We start from the raw sequence: 20,555 nt of genomic DNA on the forward strand, positions 1-20,555 counted from the left end.
CTTTCATTCCGGGTTGTGGACAGGGCCACCACAAGCGACAGCAGGACCATACGCACACCCTATATGTGCAGGACGTACATCTGTAGCGCGACTACAAAACCCGTACTCCTGGTTGCCCTTGCAACACGTATTCCCACACATCGAATCAAGTAACCAAAAGAACCAAATACATGTGGTGGTCAGTATGTCCACTTGCTGGGCCGATTGGCTACTAGGCTTACCGCTTACCATATTTCGCGGCATGTGGCTAGTACTTTCAAACGCTTAGCCACCACTACCACATGGATCGGCCTTATCAACTTTTAACAAAACAGACAGGGTAAAACTTCAGGTCATGATACAACACATGACCCTGTCCGTCATCCTTATAGTGGTCGCAGAATTGTAAACAAGCAACTCTTATATCGCGCGAGTGACAGGAAATCACCCGACTTCTACCGGCCTTATTAGCGGAGCATCTAACCGATAAGGACTCAGGAGCATTACATTGGATTCCTAGTATCCATGCATCTAGGGTTTCATTACAACTCCTAGACTTAATGCATAAGTATAGATTGATAGACATAGATTGCAGTGTAAATAAAGTAGTGGGTTATGTCCGGGGCTTGCCTTTACTGGAGGGGCTGAAGTCAGTAAGGTTAAGATCTTCCGAACTTTGGTTTGGGGCTTCAGTTAATCCCTTGGTGACGTTCATTTGGTCTTCAGGAACATCCTCTGTAGACTCCGGGGAGATCTCGCAGGTACTGTTGTCGAAGTAGTCGTATCTACATGCAATGCGACATTACATTCAAAGTGTGCACATAAAACTATCTTACTTCTCAATACAGTTACAATCCAACACTCATATAATACACAATTCACATTACACCCAAAAAGATCTAAAACTAAACTTAGATAGAGCTTTAGAGGGATAACTAATTAGAATCGGTTACTTGTTGAGGGGTACAACAGAGCCGATTGGAAACAACGGGGGTTTAGCTGATTGATTTTCTTAGGTCGTGCCTAACAGAGGCGTGTCGACTGTGCTATCTTACTGATCTAGGGTTGTGTATTTTGGTCTGGGTAGCCGATGGATAAGTGCACCGGTTTCTTGATTGATCGATGAAAACATCGATCACTTTGGCAGAGGGATGATTCCTAAAATAGTTGTGTCTTAGCTGAGATGTGTTTAAGTGTTATCCTAGATAACTAGGTGTGGTTGTATCGACTCGATTACGTCAGTACAATTATTGAGTGACGTACAGCCGATTGGAGTGTGGTTAAGGGTATGTGACCGATAAGTATAAAGCCGACCTCTCAGTCGATAAATCGACTGATAGAAGTGTGTGGATAAGGATGAGGAAATTAAGGATCGATCGGCCATGTTTGACCAATATTGAAAAGCAACCAAAATCAGCTTGGGTCGGCCGATGGCAAGAACCCTAAGATTGTGGGTACATCTTCGATGCATCGACTATGTGCAGCCGATGTAGGACAGAACAAAAGAGGGGTATCGGCGGTAGCCGATACTAGAAAGGTAACAACCGTATCAGCTAACCAACCGATGGTAGGAACATATCAAAAGAAAAGCATCGGTTGACAGTTGTTACACAGAAACATCATAGACTTAAAGAAAACGGATGCTAAGTGGTTGGGTTGATAACCTGACACTCAAGCATAACTGTCGAGATGTATTAGCTAAGCAATAGATGCACACGGACTAACAAGGATCTATATACGACAAGGAACTTAAGGAAACAGCAATCAAGATGAGAACAATGTCTTGATGGTAGGGATATGAGCACTAGGGTGATAGGATTAACTAAACATCACACATCTCTATTTAAGACATACATGCTATGGCTTACTTTCTAGCTATAACACAAGCATACAATATAAAGCACCATAAAAACATTCATTCCCTAACATTTGACCTAGACCGCACATCAAAGACTTTCACTCAAGATCACCACATAAAACTTGCAGGGTTGGACTTAGGGTTTCAAACAAAACTGATTTTACATTTTTATGAACTTCCTATGAAAATCTATGAAATGTAGAAGTTCACTGATTTGAAATAAAGAAAGCCTTAGAAATTTTACAAAGAACACCCTAGAACTTTTTAAATCAAAGCATTTAAGTCCCTGGTGGGGAAAACAAATAATAGGAAGATAACGGTGATGTTCCGGCAAAGGAGTCGCCGGCATTAGGAAGATTCAGTGAAACAGGGCAAACCTTGGGGTAGCCTTGGTTGTGGAGAAGAACAAGCGGAAAGTGAATTTCCGCGGTGAACAGGATCGGGGATGAGAAGTGCTCGACGATGTCGAAATTCTGTGGATGATGAAGAAGCTTGCCGGGAATGGTTGCCGTGGGTGGAAGATGGCCGAAGGGATAATCCCTGCGGTGATTTGTGGTCTTGCTCGGCGATCGACGAGGAATAGGAGCTGCTGGATGCCGTGGATCCCTGGGACGAAATGACAGAGCCGGATTGGTTCGCTAGGACAACTCCTCCACGAACCTCCAGGGTCCAACTGCTCACGAGCTAAGTCTTCTTTTGCTTACGCACGGGTGCCACAGATACACGGTCGACACACCCGCGTAGCCCCCTGCAGGACTGCCATGCTTGGTTGCATCGAGGCTCCTCCGAGCTTGTCACGCCTAACTGCCGCCTTTGCTCCGCAACTTCTCCGTCCGACTTGCCGTGCCTTAAGCGCTTCTCCGCCTCCGCGAGGATCGAGGTTTGCTCGCACCTGGCCACCTCCAAACTCTCCACGAGCAGTCCGCAGTAATGCCGGATTTCGCCCGTTGCCTTCTTCTCGACGGCCTCTAATGCCCATCACGCGCGACCCTCCTGCACACCAACTCGGTCGCGGCCTGAGCTCGCCCAGCGGGAACACCGTCATGCGCTGCACGCCGCCACTCTGCACGTCGTTGCCCTGCATAGCTCTTCCTCCTTCTTCCGTTGTTGGTCACGCGCTCGCTTCGGCCTTGCCGCGTCGCAGGTCCCTCCGCGGCCGTCCTTGCCAAGGTACTGCCGTGTGCAGCCTCGCTGCCCTCCGTGCGGGTCTGCCTCGAGCCGCCACGCTTCAACTCCATCCGCGCATCTCCGCGCTACCAGCGCCGCGCGCTGCCACGCCTCCACGCGCTTGCGCCACTCACTCCAGTGCCTACCACGCGCGCCAAGCTCGCGCGCCCACACTTCTACTCCGGCCGCCCAGCGTTCGCACGCTCCTGCTGCCACTTCAGCCGTCACACTGCTTCCGCTGCGCTGCGCCCAGCTTCCGCGCTTGCTCGCTGCTGCCGTCTGAGCCAGCGCCTCATGGGCTTACGCGTCCGCGCCGCGAACCTCTCGCGCGCCTGCCTGCTCGGCCTCCGCTCCACCTGCGCGCGCTCGCTCGCGCCACTGCCGCACCCTCGCCGGCTCCCTGTGCCCGCGTTTCACTTGAACCGCTCTGCATCGTTGGCGCCCCGCACGTTCTTGCCCAGCTCCACGCCCGCCACCAGCGCCACGCCCGAGCCGCCCCTGCTCCGTTCACCGCCGTGCGTCAGCTCGGGCCGCCGTGTCCCGCTTGCTGCCGCTCGCCTCCCACTCCACTTCCCAACTGAGCCGCCCGCCACGCCGCCCGAAGCCGCGCCTAGGGGCTCCTGCGGCCGCCGCTCAGGGCCCACGCCTGCGCTCGCCGCCCTTGCTCCCGCGCGCGCCACACCAGCGCACGGTCCGCGCGCGTCGGCTCCGCACCTTGGTCCGCTGCTCGCCCCGCGCCTGGGCCGCGCGCCGCCCCTAGGCCCGCCTAGCGCAGCGCCTCCGCTCGCCGCTCGGGCCCCCGTCGCTCTGGCGCTCCCGCCTGCGCGCGCCCCACCACCAGCTCCTGCCGTGCTGCGCTTGAAGGAGACACAGGGGAAAAACAGGGAGAAGGAGAGGAGGAAAACCGGAATGGAGATAGGGATAGAGCCAGGAAGAGATATGCTGCCGGTGGGGAAGGGATAAGGGCGCCAGGGAGAAGAGATAAAGCAGAGAGAAAAGAAGAACAGAAGAGGAAGGGAAAAAGAACTTCCCAAGAACTTATGCGCAATTTCAGAAAACTGCAGGGACTTGTTTGTAAAGTAAAATTTCCCGTTGATTTAAAACCCTAATGAAGAAATGCCCAAAACGAAAGTTGGAGAGTTTTCAAACTCTACAACATTGCTTTAGGGCTCAAGTTCAAAAACTCAAAATTTGTATCTTTGCACGTGAATCTTTGAACAAAAGTCGGATTTGTATTGCTTTTGTCCTAAAGAATGAAATTTTATAAAATTCAGGACCTAAATGCAAGCATTTATGACACGTCATGATGACGGGATAGACTCGTCATTATGATTGGATAGACATGTCATGATGACTTGCACTTTTTACACTTTAGCCCTAAGTAAATTTTGAAAGTTACTTTTGTAAATCAAACATTTGCATAAAAGGACTTGTACTTTTATAAAATCACATAAATACCCTTATTTTTACCACTTTACCCAAAATTTTTACACACTTCAACGCACACATTTCAAATGCAACTTTCGGATAAATACATAACTTTTTACAGGGGATAAATTGTATGAAAAACACGTTTGCAAAACCACCCTTCACTTATTTCAAAATTATCCTTCTCCAAATACATTTTGCAAAAACAACCCTAGGTTTTTCTGTAATTACAACAATACCCTTTTTACTTGCACCTTTAAATTTTTAAAAGTTTCACATAAACACGCACAAGCTTTACACTAACAAATACACACTTCACACTAACAAATTATTTGCCTAGTTTACAAACACATGAACTGTCACATCATCTGTGCCAATATGCTGGTTATCATGCTGATAATGATGCCAAGAAACAAGACCGTTTTCGTCGTGGCCTTAATACCAAGCTCAAGGAGCGCCTGAATCTTGTTAGGGCTACTAATTTTAGCGAGCAGGTTAATATGGCCTTAACCCAGGAGGAGTGTATTATAGCACATCGTGCTGACAAGAAAAGAAAGACCCCTACAGGATCCTCGAGTGCTCAACCACCAAGATATTGGGTCGTTCCTAACGCCCAAATAAGAGCACCACAGAGGAATGCCCCATTCGGTCGATTGGTTTTTAGGCCGCCCCAACAACAAGGAAGATATAGACCTTCTGCACCTCCGCAGCAACAACAGCAATATGGCCCAAGGCCAAATGTGCGGCAAGCTCCACCAAAAGGCAGTAACTACCGCTGTTTCAATTGCGGGAGTGCAGATCATTTCATCAGGGAGTGTCTGTGGCCTAAGAAACCTAACCAAGGGCAAAGCTCTAACCAAGGTAATCAGAACAAGGGTAAAAGGCCGCTGATGCAAGTCTGGCAGGGGCAAATTAACTTCACCACCCTTGCGGAACTTCCGGACGGAGCCCCTGTTATGTCGGGTACGTTCTCTATCCATCATCAGCCAGTTGTTACCTTATTTGATTCTGGAGCAACTCATAGTTTTATTAGTAACAACTGTAGTACCCGAATAGGACTTGATCCTTGCCCCACCCAAGGATCATATATGATTTCCACTCCTGGAGGCAAGATTACCTCTAATCAAATGGTTAAAAGTGTGCCAATCCGATTAGGCAGCCAAATAATTAAAACTGATTTGGTCTTGCTAAACCTAGAGGGTATTGACGTTATACTCGGGACAAATTGGATGACTGAACATAGAGTGCTACTGGATATTTCTTCCCGAGTCATTGAAATTGATTCACCATATTATGGAGCCATTACCCTCTATCTGCCCCAGCAGGAATATCTCTATTCTTGCACTTATGCTATCACAGGCCTCAGAGTAAAAGATATTCCGGTAGTCTGTGAATATCCTGATGTCTTCCCAGATGATTTACCTGGGATGCCACCTGACAGAGATATTGAGTTCATTATTGAACTCCAACCGGGCACCGCTCCTATCTCAAAGAGACCATATCATATGCCCCCAAACGAATTGGCCAAGCTTAAAATTCAACTTCAAGATCTTCTTGATAAAGGTTTCATACGCCCAAGTGCGTCACCTTGGGGTTGTCCCGCTCTCTTCGTCAAAAAGAAGGACAATAGCCTAAGGCTATGTGTGGATTATCGTCCACTCAATGCGGTCACTATCAAAAATAAATATCCACTTCCCTGCATTGATATTTTGTTCGATCAATTGGCTGGAGCTAAGGTCTTCTCAAAAATTGACTTACGCTCTGGTATCATCAAATCAAAATCAAGCCTTGCGACATTCCAAAGACGGCTTTCTCAACCAGATATGGGTTATATGAATATCTGGTTATGTCGTTTGGACTTACTAATGCTCCGGCATATTTCATGTATCTTATGAATTCAGTTTTCATGCCGGAACTTGATAAATTTGTCGTGGTCTTCATTGATGATATCCTAATATATTCCAAAAATAAGGAAGACCATGCCAATCATCTACATATCGTTCTTCAACGATTACGTGATCATCGTCTTTTTGCCAAATTTTCAAAATGTGAGTTTTGGCTGGATAGTGTGAAATTTCTGGGACACACTATCTCTAGTGAAGGCATATCGGTTGATCCAACTAAAGTTCAGGAAGTTATGGATTGGAAGCCCCCAACTTCAGTCCATCAAATTCGAAGTTTTCTTGGATTGGCAGGATATTATCGCCGATTCATTCCAGATTTCTCTAAAATAGCCAAGCCTATGACTGAGCTACTTAAGAAAGAAGTTAAATATCAGTGGGACGATAAATGTGACGAAGCATTCCATACCTTGAGGAAGCTTCTAACAACTGCTCCCGTGTTAGCTCAGCCAGATAATACCCAACCTTTTGATGTCTACTGTGATGCTTCTGGAACTGGTCTTGGTTGTGTTCTAATGCAAAATGACCGAGTCATTGCTTATGCATCCAGAGCACTTCGAAATCATGAACAGAATTATCCAACTCATGATCTGGAGTTAGCAGCAGTTGTTCATGCTCTTAAAATTTGGAGACATCATCTTATGGGTGCTAAATGTAACATTTACACTGACCATAAGAGCCTCAAATATATCTTTACCCAAGCGGATTTGAACATGAGGTAAAGACGATGGTTAGAATTGATCAAAGACTATGACCTTGAGGTATATTACCATCCTGGTAAAGCTAATGTGGTTGCGGATGCACTTAGCCGCAAGACACATTGTCACTGCTTATCTATAGCTGCTATCAGTGACACTCTCTGTAATCAGATGAGAAAACTCAATTTAGAAATCATTCCTCAAGGCAGTCTAAATCTTTTAGCTCTAGAGAATACCCTTCGGGACAAAATTATTATGTCACAGCTACATAATGAGGGTATCAAAATTATCAAATCGAAACTATCTCAAGGAGAGGCCAAATACAAGTGTTTCCATACTGATCCTCAAGGAGTCTTGTGGTTCAACAAACGCCTTGTTGTACCAAAAGATCATCAGCTTCAGAAGCAAATTCTTGATGAAGCTCATCTATCCAAATTCTCCATTCATCCCGGTAGAACCAAAATGTATCAAGATCTACGACAACATTTTTGGTGGACCAGGATGAAAAGAGAAATTGCTAAGTATATATCTGAGTGTGATACATGTCAGAGGGTCAAAGCTAGTCACCTTAAGGCCTCTGGTACACTCCAACCATTAACCATTCCATCATGGAAATGGGAAGACATTAGTATGGATTTTATTGTTGGTCTTCCTAATACATCTTAAAAACATGACTCCATATGGGTAATTATCGATAGACTCACAAAAGTGGCTCACTTTATTCCCGTACATACTACTTATTCCGCCAAGAAATATGCTGAAGTCTATCTTGATCAAATTGTTCGGTTGCACGGTGTTCCTAAGACCATCATTTCTGATCGAGGAGCACCATTCGTTGCACGCTTCTGGGAACAATTGCAGTCCGCTCTCGGCACCAAACTGATCCGAAGCTCTGCATATCATCCTCAAACGGATGGACAAACTGAGCGAGTCAACCAAATTCTTGAAGACATGCTCCGAGCTTGTATCATTCATTACGGAACGAGTTGGGACAAATATCTTGCCTTGGCCGAATTTTCTTATAACAACAGTTACCAGTCCAGTCTTCAGATGTCACCTTTTGAAGCATTATATGGTCGGAGATGTCGAACTACTTTGAGTTGGTCGGAAACCGATGAGCGCAAGATTTTTTGGACCAGATTTAGTCATGGAAGCTGAGGATAGGGTCAGAATTATTCAAGCCAATCTTAAAACAGCCCAATCTAGACAAAAGAGTTATGCGGATCGAAGGAGGAAACCCTTTTCAGTTCCAAATAGGAGATTTTGTATATCTCCGAGTATCTCCTACCAAGGGTGTTCAGCGTTTCGGCATAAAAGGAAAACTAGCACCCCGATATATCGGACCCTTCAAAATTCTTGAAATTTGTGGCCCAGTGGCTTACAAACTTCTCCTTCCACCTCAAATGGCTACTGTTCATGATATTTTCCATGTCTCTCAGCTCAAAAAGTGTATTAAGGTACCTACGGAAATCATTGAAACCCCAGCCATTGAAATCGAGCCCGATCTATCCTATGTTGAACAACCCATCAAAATCTTGGATACTAAAGAAAGGGTCACCAGAAGAAAGACAGTTAAAATGTATAAAATCTTATGGGATCATCATACCGACGAAGAAGCAACTTGGGAAACAGAATCTTATCTTCAACAGAATTTCCCGACCTTTCTTTCAACTAATTCCCAAATCTGATCAATCAATCATCTTCTGCCTCCGAATCTCGGGACGAGATTCTTTTTAGGGGGGGAGGCTGTGACATCCAGGTAATAAGATTTCTAAATAATTAAACCTTGGATGTAATAGACATAGATGTTAAGGCTGTATTTGAAAATTTTCATACACTATAAGTCTTCAAGTGTAAGGTGTGTGTTTTCGATATGATCATAAGGAGAAATAAGCCCTTAAGTATGGATAAGGGCCTATGTGTAAATAAATACAGGTTATAGGGTCTTTTGTGCAAATAGTTGAAGAATAAAAGTAACTTTCATGCTTACCTGAGGACTTATTTGTAAAATTACTTGTCATCATGACCTTTCATGAATATTTGCAAACATATCAAAACTTTGGTTAAAATCTCTTTTGGTAAGGACAGGGGTGATTTAAATTTTACTTTGCTTAAAATTCAATTTATAAGGTTGCAAACTTTGAGATTTTGAATTTGAGTCTTAAAGCAAAGATGTAGAGCTTGAAAAACTCTACAACTTTCATGTCGGGCTTTTTCTCAGAAAACCCCTAGATTAGTGGGAATTTTTAGTTTACAAGTAGACCCCTAGCCTTTCAAGGTTTTGCAAATCAGTCCCTGGTTTCTTTTCCCCTTCTTCCTCTGCACCCCTTCTGCTCCCCTGCTTCCGCTCTGTCACCGGCGACAGAGCATCCCCCCTGGTTCCTGCTCTGCCTCACCGCCGTTCAACTCCTGCTACTCCCTCTCCACGCGTCACTCTACCGCTAGCCGCCGCCGTAGCCCCCTCCCCGGTGTCATTTCGCGCACGTGCCACGGTGCCCCGAACGTCTGCCGGCTGCCACCGCATCGCCGCCGTGGAGGACCCCCGAGCGAGCCCTGGAACCTTTACCTTTCACGCACACCAGCACCGCCAGAACTTCTATATCCTATTTCCCCATTTTTCCTTAGCTTTTCCTGAGTCCCCAACCCACATTCCGCACTGCCTCTCCCTCCCGACTCCGGCTGCGCTCGGCACCGTCGTGGGCAGCCCTCACCGAGCACTCCTTGCCCCCATTGATCCCCGTAATAGCTTCCCCGTGACCTACTGATGCTCGCCAACCCCTCGGTGCTTCCCAATTCCGGTCGGAACCTGGTTACCGACGAAGCGCCGCCGCCGCCGCCTCGGCCTCACCGTGGAACCCCCTCTGCCGGCCTCTCCTAACCCAAATTGACCTCGGCTTGAGCTTTCCTACATCCCTAGGAAGCTTTGCGAACCTTCCACTGTCATCCCAGAGCACCGAAGCACCGTCCTTGACATTGCTCCTCATCGCCGGCCGCCGGTCTTGGTCGTGCCACTGCTGCAAGCCTCTCCATACAAAATCCCGGTGCTTACAGGTGCGCCAGAGCTCACTGTTGCCTTTCCTCCCCGTGTCCCTCGTCGCCGGTGATCACCGCTGACAGTACGTGCCGGTCAATCGTCACGTATCCTCTTTGACTGAAGCTAGGGACCTCGGATTAGAAGGAGCCCCCGAGGGGCTATCTGTAAACCGATAGACTCAGAGGAATAGTGTTGATCAGGGACCCCTGTGCAAGAGTTTTTGTTATTTTATGTGGTGCTGCTGTTATCTTGTAAAATTCATAACAAACCATAGAAAAATCCAAAAATTGCAAAACTAATTTTGCTAGAAACTAGATTTTGAACCCTACAACTTTGGTTAATAAGGTTTAGTGTGAAACTAAATATTTTTGGATCTAGTTTAAATTCAAAGTAAAATGATAAAGGGTACATAACTTTCACATGGTTGCCTTGTTGCTTATAATTTTTGGTATGCAACATCCATAAGTTATGTGTGAGCTTAGATAAAAATTTCAAACTCAACAATGTTTTGTAGACTGAGTTCTTTTAAACTTGGGCATTTCAATTTGAAATGTTATAAATTTAATTAAGTGTATTCCTTAGGTTTATTTTAACTAGATCTTTTTACCATGATTTGATATGCTAATAACCAGTGTCTAAATAAATTCTCCAGACTTTATAATTCTTTTGTCAGAAGCTTAAACTTAATTTTGAAATTGGTATTCAAATATTTTGGCTCCTATTTCAATAATTTTGATACTGTAATCATAATTCAAATATGAGTGTTAACCCAAAACTAAACCCCTTTGTTATATCCTAAGTTCATGGTATTTCATGTATGTTAGCTATTTAGATTGCAACCTTATTATGAAATAAAACAAAAAGAATATGCATTTCGTAACCCTATAATTTTTGCATATCATATATAGAACCGTTCACTCTCGCCGACGGTGACTACGAGTTGATCGCGGACCAAGCCGAGGAAACTCCTGTAGATCCCGGAGACACCGTCGAGAATCTAACTGAAGCTCCGAACCAAGGTTCGGAAGACCTCGATCCTACTGCCCCCAACCCTACACAAGAAGGCAAGCCCGGACATAACCTACTATTTTATTACACTGCAATCTATATCTATTTACGTATTCTATGCATTAAGTTCTTAGGAATTGCTTGAAACCCTAGTTGCATTTCCCTAGGAACCAATGTATTGAATATTAGCACTTGAGTCCGACTAGCTGCTATGCTAATAGGACCGGTAGAAGTCGGGTGATTCCCTGTCACTCGCGCGATATAGGAGTTGTAATGTTTACATTCCTGTTATCACTATAAGGATGACGGACGGGAGTTTTATGAGGTATCATGGTTGAGGTGATACCCCGTCTGTGTTGTTGAATTTGATAAGGTCGCAGCGTGTGGTGATCGGGGTTAAGCGTTTGAAAGTACTAACCACATGCCGCAAAATATGGTAAGCGGTAAGCCAAGTAGCCAATCGGCCCGAGGAGTGGACATACCTCCCACCACTCGTCTTGCTTCTTCTGGTTACTTATGTTCGACGTGTGGGAATACGTGTTGCAAGGGCAATCAGGAGTACGGGTTTTGTAGTCGCGCTACAGACGTACGTCCTGCACTTTGGAAGTGCGTATGGTCCTGCAGTCGCTTGTGGTGGATCTGATCCACGAGTCGGAATGAAAGGCAAACGGTTGCTTCGGAACGACCCTTTGGTGTTCCAAGCGTGTGAGTTAGGTTTACCTTGCAAGGTTGAATTTTGATTCAGGAATCGTCCGCCTCTCACGATGGTTGAGACTGCTTAATCCCTTTGTCACATTGAGTAATAAGAGCAATCATATTATTATTATCAAAAATGATGAATGATCAAAGATTATACCATGCTTGTATAGATTTAGATGCTCACCTAGAATGGATATTCAACTAGAACTTCAAAGCTAAAAGATGAAAATAAGGATCTACTTTTAGTTGCTTTTCCGCTGAAAATTTCTCCCATGACCATTACCAGATTTCATGAGTCTAGTTATATGGCTATGTATACCATCACCGGGTAAGTCTTGCTGAGTATTAGAATACTCAACCTTGCTTTGTAACTTTTGTTCAGGTAATGCTCCTGCTGATCCAGCTCTACCTGTACCGTGGCCCTACCCTCTACCTGATGGTTGGTCCGTGGAATGGGACCCGTCCCCGGCCAACCCGGACCCCTTCAAGTGATGTCATGCAAGGGCAAGCATGACATCTGTACTGATGACGTGTATTATACCATACTTTAAATTCCACCATTTTACCTAAAACTTATGTCGGTTTGTAATAATTCCCCGGTTGGGAAGGTTATGTTACTTTTAAACTCTCATGTAATATATCTGCCTGTGATGTAAAATGTGACGGCCTTTGTATCTCTGGACTCGCCTTCGTGCGGGGTACCTTGTTTGATCCTGAATTCGGTGGTTTATCGGGATGTTACCCGACAGACCAAAGATTATACCGTTTGAAGCACGTTGGAGCCCTCAAGAGTGGACTCGCGTGCTTGAGCTGGTGTAATTCAGGTTGGTTCTGCCACACTGCATCTGTCGGCTCGGCCATACTAGAAGTGGATGATCATTAGCCAGATCCAACCGGTGCCGCCAGCCAACTCCTCCGTGTGAAGGGCCTTCTATCAGCTCCAATTGATGCCTTGGTCCGGGACTCCGATGCAGTGAGGTAGATTCTTGAGGAGATAAAGTCTCAACTCCCGGAAGTCCTTCAGATCAAGCTCTGGCCAACCGGACACCTCCCTTTCTTTCGGGCAAAGGTAGAACAAGCTCAGCACAGGATTGAAGCTCGTCGCTCTCAAGCCCCCTTGAAAGCCGACATTGCCGAGAGGTGCCAATTGCTTAATGATAAGAAGGCAGCTCTGGATGCCAAGACTGACACATCTGCACTCTCAAAGGTTTCAACTCCTAGAGAAGGAGTTAGAAGACCTCAAGGCTAAGGTCCGAGCAACCGAGCAGCGCATCCAGGAAGAGAGGAATCTCATTGCCAGCTCCAAACGAGAAGCATAAGACCTGACTGCCCAACTGAAGACAGAACTCGCAGAGCTGAGCGCTTAGCGCTTTGAGTCAGCAGGTAGTGTCAGGTGAGGACAAGGACGATGAAGCAGTGATTGCTGAAGCTGATCGCGTCCGCCTTGAGGCTATCGCAGCCATTGATGAGTTCCGTCAGTAAACTACCTTGTAATCACTTCTTGTAAGATAAACCTGCTTGTATCCAAATTAAAACTCTAAAGTCGATGGTTGTACATTGGCTATTTGGCCAACTCAGTGTGTTGGGTATGGAATATGTTATATATATATGCGGGCCGACTACACGTGTCGGCCCTCTTTCCTTGTGTCCAGCCTGATGCGTAACATTGGCTTTTACCTGCACGGGCCATCAGGTCATATCGGCTCATAGCCTAATGCGTAGCATCGGCTTTCCCTTGTACGGGCCAACTGATCGTATCGATTCACAGCCCGATGCGTAGCATCAGCTTTATTGCTCATCATCCCACATACTTGGGAAGTATTTCTTGAGATGTTGACCATTGACCGCCATTGGGAACTTGACACCATCTAACTCCTCAAGCATATATGCGTTTCCAGGTAGGACTTGGTCAACCCTATAAGGCCCATGCCAGTTTGGAGACCATTTGCCATACTTTGCATCCTTAGACCCCAATGGTAGCACCGCTTCCCAAACCAGATCTCCAACTTGGAATTCTTTTGGCTTGACCTTCTTATTGTACGCGTGGGCTACTTTGGCTTTATTTTCTTTGATCTTCTCAAGTGACCAAAGTCTGAGCTCCGTAAGGTCCTCAACATTGTCGTTCATCAGAGCAGCATACTCCTCAGCTGTTAGGTCATTTTGAAACTCTATGCGTCTCGAGCCGGCCGTAACCTCCCATGGTAACACAGCCTCGTGTCCGTAGACCAGGTGATAAGGAGATGTTTTTGTTGCTCCGTGGCACTGTTGTCGGTCAAAACCCACCGGCGAGCAACGACAGGCAACACGAGGAGCCGGGAGGTTTCCGGGACTACTGGTGGGCCCCGGTCGCTCGGTCAACAGCCCAAGAGTCCGGCACATGCCCTGGCTTGGTGAAGTGCTAGGCGTGCCACCTGACCTATACCTGATCAGGAAGGTGTAGAAGTCATTTGTCAGCTATCTTCCTGCATGCACAGACATGTTAAACATTAGTCCGAGTCGTGATCGGCTCTTACAATGACTCCCAAGATCAGCTAAAGAAGCCGACGGAGTCACTGTACTAGGTCGGACCTGTCTTCATACCAGGTTGGACCTTCGGGTACTTATCATAATCGGCTAGAAGAAGCCGATTGCCATGTTTAACAGATCGGATCTACTAAACATGTGAACGTTTGCACAAATCCGATAGAAAGGATAGAAACATGCTCTGTAATTACCAAGCTAATTCAATCTGCGACGGTGAAAGCTTTCACCGTACAACCGGAACATCCTACGCGTGGTTAAGCCTAACGAACATGAAAGATAACAATATGCTAACCCAAAAAGAGGCCTAAAAACCAACTAACAAGTCGATTCCCGGAACAGTCCCTCGTCAGGTTATCATAAGGCACTAAACATGCAGCCGGAACATTTAACCCGTTTGAAGGGCCTAATCATACGGATATTAAACTAATTCTTTGTAACACAAAGAACTACCATAACAGATTAGATCTACTAAGCAATAACGGAGCAAGGTGCTGCCCCTGCGCCCAAAATCGAACATAAGGACAGCTAAATGATTACAAGTAGCAAGCAAAGCATGGATTTACTGTTCAGAATCATTGCACATCATAATCGTTTAAGATAACTAGTGCTACTCGCCATCAAAAACGTTTCAGTACGAGCAACACAAGGATAAACAAATAAATGCGACGCTGCTCCGACCATGCAGGACATGATCGGAGTAGCATGTCGATTACCTGGAGAAAGCCCTTGGAAAGGGGTGGCGATGCGCCGAGAGTTTGTTGTGGATGATTGATTCTATATTGATTGAATCTCCCGATACATATTTATAGTCCGGAGACTTAATCTTTTCTAACTAATCCTAGCTGATTACGGTACAATCTCTAACTTACTATATTTAAACTATCCTTAGATACACAGCCATCCTGGCCCTTGACACGTTCGCTCAGAAGCCGATTTCAGATTATTACGATGACTTCCTTCAGCCCATGTTGCTCTCGGCCCATCCTTTGGCCCAGTCAAATTATGGCGATAACAGGCATGAAATACGATATGCCCATAATGCCTCTGATAAGACCTCATGCCAACGCCTAGGATGCTCATCGATCTTTCTCTTGATCAACTTGATAAGGCTCTGATTAGATGCTTCAGCTTGTCCATTTGCTTGGGCATATTATAGAGATGACCTAATCAGCTTGATGCCCATGTCAGTAGCGAACTTCTTGAACTCCTCTGATATAAAGACTAACCCTCCATCTGTTGTAATGGTCTGAGGAATCCTGAACCTATGAACGACATGCTATTTAACAAAATTAATGACATCCTTAAATGCTACTGACTTCATAGGGACTGCACCCACTTGGTAAAATAGTCTGTGATGGCCAAAATAAACTAGTGGCCTTTGCTAGATGGAGGATTAATTTTGCCGATCATATCCATGCCCCAGCCTCTGAACGGCCATGGTTTGACGATAGGGTTCATTACTGACGCTGGTACCATCTGTATCTTCTCGAACCTCTGACATGTCTGACATCCTTTATAATATTTGAAGCAATCTTCTAGCATGGTGGGCCAGTAATACCCTGATCGTCTAATCAGCCACTTCATCTTATGAGCCGATTGGTAAGTCCCACAAGTGCCTTCGTGGACCTCGTGTAAGAGCCGATTGGATTCAATCAGCCCCAAGCATTTGAGCAACAAACCTTCTAAAGTCCTGTAGAACATGTCATCCCCTATCAGGACGTATTTCATGGCCTTGTAACGTATCCTGTTGGGTGCCCCCCAAGCCGAATCCTTCAAGTAATTGAAGATATCGGCTCTCCAATCTCTTTGGTCCAGTAGGTGTACCTGAAGATCAGCTGTGTCCGCCACAGCCTTGAATCCCGAAGCCATTTGTGCAAGATCATTGGCCTCTAAATTTTATGCCCTAGGTATCCAATAGAAATTTATGTACCTAAATTGGACCATCAGCTCTTGACATTGTACCCATAACGGGAAGAGCAACTCGCTCTCACACCTGTACTCCTCTGTGAGCTGAGAAATCACCAACTTTGAATCTCCGAAAATTTACACTGCTTCAGCTCCGGCCTCAAGAAGCAACTCCATACCCTTACGCTTCATATTCCGCCAGATTATTGGTGCAAGCGGTAGGTAATCTGATTGAAAAAGAATACGTTGCCCTCCGAGGCGACACAAGCAGGATACCTATGCCACATCCATCTCCACAAGCCGATCCGTCGAAGTACATGGCCCATGCGCATATGGAGAGTGCTGCTATGTTAGTATTGATCCTTTCTGCAATGAGATCCGCCAGCGCTTGCCCTTTGACTGCCTTCGTGGGTTGGTATCGGATATCAAACTCTGACAATGCAAACATCCACTTTCCAAGTTGGCCTTTCAACACAGGAGCCGATAGCATGTGCTTGATAACATCCGATTTGCAGATGACAATTGTTTCTACTGATAGCAGGATATGATGAAGCTTTGTGCATATAAAGATTAAACAAAGACATAACTTTTCAATGTCAGGGTACCTTGTCTCCGCATCTAGCATTCTTCTGCTGAGGTAGAACACAACCATTTCTTTGCCGTCATGCACTTGTATTACTACTGAAGCGATGGAGGTGTCACCTATTGATAAGTACATGTAGAATGGCTTATCCTGTTGGGGTGGAACTAACACGGGTGGTTTTGACAGATACTCCTTGATCTCTTCAAATGCTCGTTGCTGCTCTACCCCCCAGCGAAACTCATCATTGGCTTTAATTTTCACCAACTCCATAAAAGGCTCAATCTGCCCGAAGAGTTGGAAATAAACCTTCTGACAAAGTTGATTTTACCATTGAGATGCTGGAGCTCCCGTTTTGTAGTAGGTGGCACCATTGTTTTTGTAGCTTCTTGACTCTTTAAGCTGATCTCGATTCCTCTTTCTTGAACCAAGAAACCCAGGAACTGACCGGTCGATACGCCGAAAGCGTATTTCTTTGGATTCATCCTAAGCCCGAACCTTCCGGTTCGTTCCAGAACTTGCCGGAGGTCACCCAAGTGCCCTTCAACCGATGCAGACTTCACCACGACATCGTCAATATATATCTCCACCAACTTGTCGATCTGATCATGAAAAATGTAGTTCATGGCACGTTGATACGTGGCGCCGGCATTCTTCAACCTGAAGGTCATGACCACATACTCGAACAGCCCTACCGCCCCGGGCATTCTGAAAGTGGTCTTGTTTATATCCTCCGGAGCCATGAAATCTAGTTATAGCCAGCGTTGCCATCCATGAAACTCAAAATCTTTTGACCAGCAGCTGCGTTGATCAATGTCTTTGCGACAGGCATCGGGTATTCGTCCTTTGGAGCAGCCCTGTTGAGGTCTCTGAAGTCCACACAGACTCGCCATCGGCCATCTTTCTTTTGCACAGGTACGACACTTGAAATCCACTCGGCATACCTGCACGGCTTGATGAATCCTGCTTCTAGCATTTTCTCCACCTATTTCTTGACTACTACCAGAACTTCAGCCTTCATTTGTCGCGCTCGCTGCTGAAATGGCCGAAATCCCTTCTTGAGAGGGAGCCCATGCTCGACTATGCTTCTGTCCAACCCAGGCATCTCCGTATAATCCCAGACGAAGCAATTTGCATACTCCTTCAGGAAAGCTATCATCAGCTCTCGTAGACACGAGCTTAATTTTTTGCTGATAAATGTTGGTCGTGGCTTATCCCCAGGACCAATGTCAACTTCTTTGAGCTCATCAGCCGATGTAAACCCGTATCCTAACTTTCCATTATCTGTTAAGTCAACACTGCAAATGGACAGAGAAAATGACAAAAACAGTTTTGGCCGATCGTTAAGATCGGCCGCTTTATAACCTTCATTGATCTTTGAAACTTTACAATTGAAGTATGGCCGGCTGCTAGAGCGGGCCTCCCTGTAACTGCTATGATCATGTAAAACACTTGCCATCAAAAGTTTACATTTTATTTTTTGGAGCCGATCGCTGGGATCGGCCTTGCCAAGTGCGTCAGAACAGCTCGTGTCTACTCTGTAAGGCCAGTGGATAAGACTAGCCTCACCCCATTTTTTGTAGCTTCGACGCGATCACAGCCTTCCAAACTGATCCCTGAGATCGGCTCTTGATCTTTCGCGTCCCAGATGCTCATGGCAGCATGTGAAATCTTGATCGAGTCATCTGCGTGAACCACCTCTACTTCATCTCCATCCCATTGAATTAGACATTGATACATTGTGGAAGGGATGCAGCAGTTGGCGTGGATCCAATCCCTGTCAAGTAGAACATTGTATGTACTCTTGCTGTTGACGATGAAGAAAGAGGTTGGGACAGTCTTGCTTCCCACGATCAGATCCACACTAAGGACGCCTTGTGCCTCTGATATTTGGCCGTTGAAATCGTTCAGCGTGACGTTGGTTTTGATCAGATCTCCAGTGGACCGCCCCAACCGACACAGCACTGAATAGGGCATTATGTTAACTGCCGCTCCTATGTCGACCAATATCTTGTTGAGAGGCTGGCCGTTTATGTAACCCTTGAGGTATAAAGCCTTCAAATGCTTGTAGTTCTTTGCTCGGGGCTTCTCGAATATAACTGGCCGCGGCCCCAAATCAAGCTGGGCTACTGGCAACTCTTCGTGGCCTTGGGCGTGGAACTCCGTGAGGAGTACAAACACCATATGTGCATCAGCCGATGTCTTTGCATAGGCTCTTGTTGGCTTTGGATGCCACTCCTTCTTGGGAGGGCGCAACTCCCTTTTCTAGGTATAATGGACTTTGTCCGCCAAATCTGGGCACGCCTTTTTAGTGTCTCAAGATATCTAGCCTCAGCTTCCTCCAGACTGCGTAACCGTTGTACCCTGCGTTTCTGGGAACGGTTAAGTCCATCAGGGCACCAACGCGGCCGGTGATACTTATCTTCCTCTTCTTCAAAGTCCACCCTTTTGTGCGGTGGCTGAACTTGCTCGTGCTGGGGTGGCATAGGTCCCAAACGTTGAAACATCGAGACCCCTTCTGCATCATGCTTCCGGGATCTGCACTCCAGGCAATCTTTGGTGGTAGGCAATCGGCTCATGCCACAATCCCAGCAGTACTTGAAGAACGGGCAATGCCAATGATCACGCGTGTCTCCCCTCTTCTTCAAACTTTTCCCAGTGCGGTGCTCATATTCTTCCTCCTCTGTCTCACACTGGAGATGTTGCTGGTACTGGTATTCATACTTTTTGAGGAGATCGGAAGAAGCCGGCCGCTGATTCCTAACATGCCTTACTTGCTCTTCCGTGATATACCCCTTTTCCCCTTTTTGGGGCCGATCGCAGGGATCGGCCTCTTCATTCCTATTGCGGCGACGTGGTGCAAACCATGCCATATTAAAGCCAAGTATGAAGTCCAATTGTCGTTTCGCAGATCGGTCATAACCCTCTACCATATTCACACTTGGGAAAGGCTGGGTATTGACCTTCATGGCATTTTGACCTAAGATCAATCGGCCTTGCTCAATAGCCGATTGGATTTGCCGACGGAGCTCATTGCAGTCGATAGTGTTGTGAGTGAAAGAATGATGCCACTTGCAATATGATCTCCCTTGTAGCTCTGGTGCTGTAGGAAGCCTGCAGCCTTCAGGTAACTTTAACTGCTTCTCCTTCAATAACAGATCAAATATCTGTTCAACTTTGCTCATGTCGAAGTCAAAACCTTTTGCAGGTCCCTGCTGTTTCACCCACTTACAGGACACGGGATTTACCCCCCGAGTCCACTCTGCAACTACTACTTCTTGGTCATCCCCAGAATCTTCAGCATCTTCTGCGTCGATCAATGTTACTTGACGCTTGAACCTGTCTTGGTATAGTTCTGGGTGGCGCTGTGTAACACCCTAAGGAAAAATTTCGAGATTTATAATGAATTTAATTGGGCTCCAAAACTTTTCTAAGGATTTATTTTACCTAGCTTGCATTTATTTTTAATTTAATTCGCAAAGAATTAAAACTTATTTTAGGTTCAACATGTTTGTGCATTCATGCTGGTGCATAAGTTTTAATTGGTTGAGTGCATAGGAGTTGAATTCAAATTTGAGTTGAATTCAAATAGAATCGAGTTGGTTTGAAAAAGAAAAGGGAGGAAACAGGAAAGTAGGTCAGTCATTCCTTCTTTCTCAGTCATTCCCCCAGCTCGACCCCACCTGCCGGCCCCTTCTTCCTCCTTCCTCTACCGGCCGCGCAACGACCGCCCGAAATCTCCGGCGAGCCCTCGTGCCAGCCCGCATGCCGAGGT

This window comes from Panicum hallii, chromosome 6 (assembly GCF_002211085.1).
Source record: "Panicum hallii strain FIL2 chromosome 6, PHallii_v3.1, whole genome shotgun sequence".
Lineage (NCBI taxonomy): Eukaryota > Viridiplantae > Streptophyta > Magnoliopsida > Poales > Poaceae > Panicum > Panicum hallii.